This window comes from Triticum urartu, chromosome 1 (assembly GCF_003073215.2).
Source record: "Triticum urartu cultivar G1812 chromosome 1, Tu2.1, whole genome shotgun sequence".
Taxonomy (NCBI): Eukaryota; Viridiplantae; Streptophyta; class Magnoliopsida; order Poales; family Poaceae; genus Triticum; species Triticum urartu.
This window is the reverse complement of record NC_053022.1, coordinates 472,763,991-472,771,491: the sequence shown is the minus strand read 5'-3', so window position 1 is coordinate 472,771,491 and position 7,501 is coordinate 472,763,991.

Genomic DNA, 7,501 nt, shown 5'->3' with positions numbered 1-7,501 from the left:
ATCAATGCGATCCCCTGTCCGGATCCTTCTTTCATCGACCAGGGTATCAGGGGCTACTATCTATACTATGACACTCTTCGGCAACTTATAAAACATACCTCAAAGACCCTTATAAGGCTGATACAGGCTTCGTTCAGTCCACCCTCAGTTGACTGAATCTTCTTAATCACCGCACCCATATGGGCACGGTGTTCGTCAACAAGGGAGGCGTCTCGTAACGCCACCAACAAAGCATCCGACACCTCTGGATGGACAGGGGTCGCCGGCAGAACAGGCACGCTCCCTCCAGCTGAAGGAGGCTGCCTTCTCGATTCTGGAGCCGTATAAAACTCTGGAATCGCATCCTGTGAGGAGCCGAACTCAAGGTCGCCCCCGCCGTCAGACCCTATGGGAATCTTTTCCCCCATGTGTCCCGCCCCTGCGGTTTGACCACCAGGCGCCGCCTTCACGGTTTCTTCCTTTCCTCCTTGGCCGGGGTCCTCCTAGGACGAAGCCTCGATGTTATCCACCTGTTTGGAGGAAGGGGCCTTTTGGGGCGTCCCACTCTCCATAGCATTCGGGCTCAACAGGTCCTCTAATGAGGATTGTTTGGTACGGGACCTCACCCAACTACCAAAAAATATGGCTTAAGGTTAAAATACTAAGCCACGATGAGTCCGGACACTTAGACGTACTCGGATTTTATATACCTACGAGTTGACCAGGGGCCAGGCCCTGGGATCCCATGCCAGGTCGCTGTCGGCGGCGGCAGTGGACTCCTCCGGAAGAGGAACCCCTTCCCCTTTTGGGTAGTTCGGCCTCCAAGGGTGCGGAGGCCGTCCTCTTCCTCCTTCCCCCCGCAGGGGATTCATCTTCCTCCTCCTTTTTATCCTCTTCGGAGGCGGAACGGGCATCAGAACCTTCGGGTATTATGTCCGAAGTGCCACGACGACGAAGGCCGCCCCAGGTCTTGTTGGCCTCCTTTTTGGCCGTGTTCTTCGGCACCTTGTAGGGCGCCGGGACCAGCATCTTCGTCAGAAGTGGGATGCCCGGGTCTTCGGGCAGCGGGGCCGGAGAATGGATCCTCTCCGCCTTCTTCGTCCAGCTCTGGGGGAGTTGAGTAAACATGCGTTAAGCACTTTCTTTGGGTCAATAATCTAGTTCACATCTCCATGTGATTCACTCTGAAAGATTCCTAAGGTGTGATCATGTTTTGCTTGTGAGAGAGGTTTAGTCAATGGGTTTGTCATATTCAGACCCATATGTATTCTGCAAATTTCTATATCTACAATGCTCTGCATGGAGCTACTCTAGCTAATTGCTCCCACTTTCAATATGTATCCAGATTGAGACTTAGAGTCATCTGGATCAGTGTAAAAGCTTGCATCAACGTAACCTTTTACGACAAACTCTTTATTACCTCCATAACCGAGAAACATTTCCTTAGTCCTCTTTAAGGTACCTAAGGATAATTTTGACCGATGTCCAGCGATCTACTCTTGGATCACCATTGTACCCCCTTGCCAAACTCATGGCAAGGTATACACTAGGTCTGGTACATAGGATGGTATACTTTATATAACCTATGGCTGAGGCATAGGGAATGACTTTCATTCTCTCTCTATCTTTTGTCGTGGTTGGGCTTTGAGTCTTACTTCACACCTTGCAATACAGGCTAGAACTCTTAACTAATCCATTTTGAACTCCTTCAAAATCTTGTCAAGGTATGTACTCATTGAAAATCTTATCAAGCGTCTTGATCTATCTCTATAGATCTTGATGCCTAATATGTAAGCAGCTTCACCAAGGTCTTTCATGAAAAAAATTCTTATTCAAATATCCTTTTATGCTTTCTAGAAATTCTATATCATTTCCAATCAACAATATGTCATCCACATATAATATTAGAAATGCTACAGAGCTCCCACTCACTTTCTTGTAAATACAGGCTCCACCATAAGTCTGTATAAAACCATATGCTTTGATCACCTCATCCAAGCGTATATTGCAACTCCGAGATGCTTGCACTAGTCCATAGATGGATCGTTTGAGCTTGCACACTTTGCTAGCACCTTTAGGATCGGCAAAAACTTCTGGTTGCATCATATACAACTCTTCTTTAATATCCATTAAGGAATGAAGTTTTTGACATCCATTTTCCAAATTTCATAATTATAAAATGAGGCAATTGCTAACATGATTCAGACTGACTTAAGCATCGCTACAGGTGAGAAGGTCTCATTGTAGTCAACCCCTTGAACTTTTCGAAAACCTTTAGCGACAAGTCAAGCTTTGTAGATGGTGACATTAGCATCAGCGTCTGTCTTCTTCTTGAAGATCCATTTATTCTCAATAGCTGGCCAATCATCGGGCAAGTCCACCAAAGTCCACACTTTGTTCTCATACATGGATCCTATCTCAGGTTTTATGGCCTCAAGCCAACTATCGGAATCTGGGCTCATCATACCTTCTTCATAGTTTGTAGGTTTGCCATGGTCTAGTAACATGACTTCCAGGACAAGATTACCGTACCACTCTGGTGCGGAACGTGCTTTGTTTGACCTACGAGGTCCAGTAGTAACTCGATCTGAAGGTTCACGATCATCATCATTAGCTTCCTCTCTAGTTGTTGTAGGCATCACGGGAACATATTTCTTTGATGTGCTACTTTCCAAATTAAGAGAAGGTACAATTACCTCATTAAGTTCTACTTTCCTCCCACTCACTTCTTTCAAGAGAAACTCCTCTAGAAATATTCCATTCTTGGCAACAAAGATCTTGCCTTCGGATCTGTGGTAGAAGGTGTACCTAATTTTTTCCTTACGGTATCCTATGAAGACGCACTTCTCTGATTTGGGTTCAAGCTTATCAGGCCAAAGCCTTTTGACATAAGTGTCGCAACCCCAAACTTTAAGAAATGACAGCTTAGGTTTCTTGCCAAACCATAGTTCATACGGTGTCGTCTCAACGGATTTAGATGGTGCCCTATTTAACATGAATGCGGTTGTCTCTAATGCATAACCCCAAAACGATAGTGATAAATCGGTAAGAGACATCATAGAACGCACCATATCTAATAAAGTACGGTTACGACGTTCAGATACACCATTACACTGTGGTGTTCCAGGTGGTGTGAGTTGTGAACAATTCCACATTGTTTTAAATGAAGGCCAAACTCGTAACTCAAATATCCGCCTCTGCGATCAGATCGTAGAAACTTTATTTTCTTGTTATGATGATTCCTCCACTTCACTCTAAAATTCTTTGAACTTCTCAAATGTTTCAGACTTGTGTTTCATCAAGTAGATATACCCATACCTACTCAAATCATCTGTGAACGTCAGAAAATAACGATATCCACCGCATGCTTCTATTGGGGAACGTAGCATGCAATTTCAAAAAAAAATCCTACGATCACGCAAGATCTATGTAGGAGATGCATAGCAACGAGACGGGGAGAGTATGTCTACGTACCCTTGTAGACCGGAAGCGGAAGCGTTATGTTAACGCGGCTGATGTAGTCAAATGTCTTCACGATCCAACCGATCCAACTACCGAACATACGTCACCTCTGTGTTCAGCACGCGTTCAGCTCAATGACGTCCCTCGAGCTCTTGATCCAGTACAGGGTCGAGGGAGAGTTCCGTCAGCACGACGGCGTGGCGACGGTGTTGGTGATGTGATCCGCGCAGGGCTTCGCCTAAGCACTACGACGCTATGATTGGAGGAGTAAACTGTGGAGGGGGTACCGCACATGGCTAAGAAACAACTATTGTGCCTTTGGGGTGCCCCCTGCCCACGTATATAAATGAGGGGGAGGATGAGGCCAGCCCAAGGGGGGCGCGCCAAGAGGGGGGAATTGTACTAGGACTCCATACCTAGTAGGATTCGGCCCCCTCCTTCCTTCCAACGGAGAGGGGAAAGGGGAAAGGGGGGAGAGGAGAAGGAAATGGGGGGCCGCGCCCTGCACCCCTTGTCCAATTCGGATTGGGCTTGGGGGGGGGGGGCGCCACCTCCTGTGGCAACCTCCCTCTCTCCTCTATGGCCCAATAGGCCCATTAACTTTCCCGGGGGGTTCCGGTAACCTCCTGGTACTCCGAAAATCCCCGATCTTCTTTGGAACCATTCCGGTGTCCATATATAACCTTCCAATATATCAATCTTTACCTCTCGACCATTTAGAGACTCCTCATCATGTCCGTGATCTCATCCGGGACACCAAACAAAATTCGGTCACCAAAACACATAACTCATAATACAAATCGTCATGGACTGTTAAGCATGCGGACCCTACGATTCGAGAACTATGTAGACATTACCGAGCCACATCTCTGGTCAATAACCAATAGCAGAACCTGGATGCTCATATTGGCTCCTACATATTCTACGAAGATCTTTATCGGTCAAACCGCATAATAACATACGTCATTCCCTTTGTCATGGGTATGTTACTTGCCCGAGATTCGATCGTCGGTGCCTCATACCTAGTTCAGTATCATTACCGACAAGTCTCTTTACTCGTTCCATAATGCATCTTCTCGTAACTAACTCATTAGTCACATTGCTTGCAAGACTTATGGTGATGGAGACACCAGAGTGGGAGCTCTGTAGCATTTCTGATATTATATGTGGATGCCATATTGTTGATTGGAAATAATACAGAATTTCTGGATAGCATAAAAGGATACTTGAATAAGAATTTTTCAATGAAAGACCTCAGTGAAGCTACTTACATATTGGGCATCAAGATCTATAAAGATAGTTGAAGACGCTTGATAAGACTTTCGATGAGTACATACCATGATAAGATTCTTGGATCAGTAAACGAAGGAGTTCTTGCCTGAGTTGTAAGGTGTGAAGTTGAGTAAAGACTCAAAACCCGACCACGGCAGAAAATAGAAAGAGAATGAAAAGTCATTCCCTATGCCTTAGTCATAGGTTCTATAAAGTATGCTATGTTGTGTACCAGGCCAGTTGTGTACCTCACCATGAGTTTGGCAAGAGGGTACAATAGTGATCCAGGAGTGGATCACCGGACAGCGGTCAAAATTATCCTTAGTGGAATAAGGACATGTTTCTCGGTTATGTATGTGACAAAAAGTTCATCGTAAAGGGGTACGTCGATGCAAGCTTTGACACTGATCCGGATGACTCTAAGTCTCAATCTAGATATGTCGGGGATATACCCCGCAGTATGACCTGGCCGGATATATGCCCCGGCCAGACTTGGCGTTTCATTGGTAACTCGCCAGAGGATTGGCAACTCACGTGTCTGGCGGTTCACTGGTGAGATGACTCACGAGCCTGAAGACTCATTGGTGACCCGACGTGTGTTTCAGATGGATGACAAGGCCCAAGGCCTAGAAGGCCGGCTCATGTTATGATGGGCCGGATTAAGAAGAAAGGCATAAGGAATATTCTCCTACAAAGGAAGCAAGACTAGGACTCCACTTGTAATAGAGTAATCCTAATCCTAATAGGACCAGTCATGTAACCCGCTGTCGGTGTCAAAATCGGCGGATCTCAGGTAGGGGGTCCTGAACTGTGCGTCTAGGATCGATGGTAACAGGAGACGGGGGACACGATGTTTACCTAGGATCGGGCCCTCTCTATGGAGGTAATAACCTACTTCCTACTTGATTGACCTTGATGAATATGTGTGTTACAAGAGTTGATCTACCACGAGATCGTAATGGCTAAACCCTAGAAGCCTAGCCTGCATGACCATGGTAATGAATATATCCTTTCTGGAGTAACCCCTCCAGTTTATATAGACACCAGGGGGGGATCTAGGGTTACATAGAGTCGGTTACATAAGAAGGAATCTTCATAGTTGGTCACCAAGCTTGCCTTGCACGCCAAGGAGAGTCCAATCCGGACACAGGTATAGTCTTTGGCCTTCATGTCTTCACAGCCCATCAGTCCGGCCCATGGATAACAGGCCGGACGCCCGAGGACCCCTTAGTCCAGGACTCCCTCAGTAGCCCCTGAACCTGGCTTCAATGACGAGGAGTCCGACGTGCAGATTGTCTTCGGCATTGCAAGGCGGGTTCCCTTCTATCCGAACTTCAAGGTAGTCTTCGGATGCGATGATAGTATCTGAACCTGTCACACACACCATACATAACCGTAGAGAGAATATATTTTTACACGAGCCTAATCTGCTGAGAGCTTTTAACAATATGACATCACGTCTGTCCGGTCATAATTTCGAACCGTTTTTTGTCTACCGCTCCATGTTTCGAGACGCGGTTTCCATTGGCACGTTGTGTAGAAGCAGAGATCGTGTCCCCTTATTACGGGATTCTCATCAATACGGGCGTGGGTGACCCAATCGTGCCGTTTGCACGGCCCTTGGGAATAGGCGAGTTTAGAGTGGGGAGACGCTTGATATTCATGGCCTTTATGAGGGGATAAGGATTCCCTTTCTTCACCCACACCTCGGCTCCTCCTCAGTCCTTCCGTCCCTAAGTGTAGGACCTTGAAGTAGATGTGTCTAGAAGGGGGGTGATTAGACAGTTAATGCTAAAGTTGCAATTTTTAAGCCTTTTTGGTTTAAGTGGAGTTTAGGCATAATTTCAACATTCACAATACATATCAAGCAAGCATGCAAAGAGTGTATAGGCAGCGGAAAGTAAAGCATGCAACTTGCAAGAGTGTAAAGGGAAGGGTTTGGAGAATTCAAATGCAATTGGAGACACAGATGTTTTTCCCGTGGTTCGGATAGGTGGTGCTATCCTACATCCACGTTGATGGAGACTTCAACCCACGAAGGGTAACGGTTGCGCGAGTCCACGGAGGGCTCCACCCACGAAGGGTCCACGAAGAAGCAACCTTGTCTATCCCACCATGGCCATCGCCCACGAAGGACTTGCCTCACTAGCGGTAGATCTTCACGAAGTAGGCGATCTCCTTGCCCTTACAAACTCCTTGGTTCAACTCCACAATCTTGTCGGAGGCTCCCAAGTGACACCTAGCCAATCTAGGAGACACCACTCTCCAAGAAGTAACAAATGGTGTGTTGATGATGAACTCCTTGCTCTTGTGCTTCAAATGATAGTCTCCCCAACACTCAACTTTCTCTCACAGGATTTGGATTTGGTGGAAAGAAGATTTGAGTGGAAAGCAACTTGGGAAGGCTAGACATCAAGATTCATATGGTAGGAATGGAATATCTTGGCCTCAACACATGAGTAGGTAGTTCTCTATCAGAAATAGGATGCTGGAAATGTAGGCTTAGTCTAATGGCTCTCTCCACGAGTGAAGAGGAGGTGGAGGGGTATATATAGCCTCCACACAAAATCCAACCGTTACACACAATTTACCAATCTCGGTGGGACCGAATCAATAAACTCGGTCAGACCGAAATAGTAAACCTAGTGACCGTTAGAGATTTATAGTGGGACTGACATGCAACTCGGTAGGACCGATATGGTTAGGGTTAGGGCATAACGTAATCTCGGTGAGACCGATTACACAAACTCGGTGAGACTGATTATGGTAATAAGCTAACCAGAGAGTT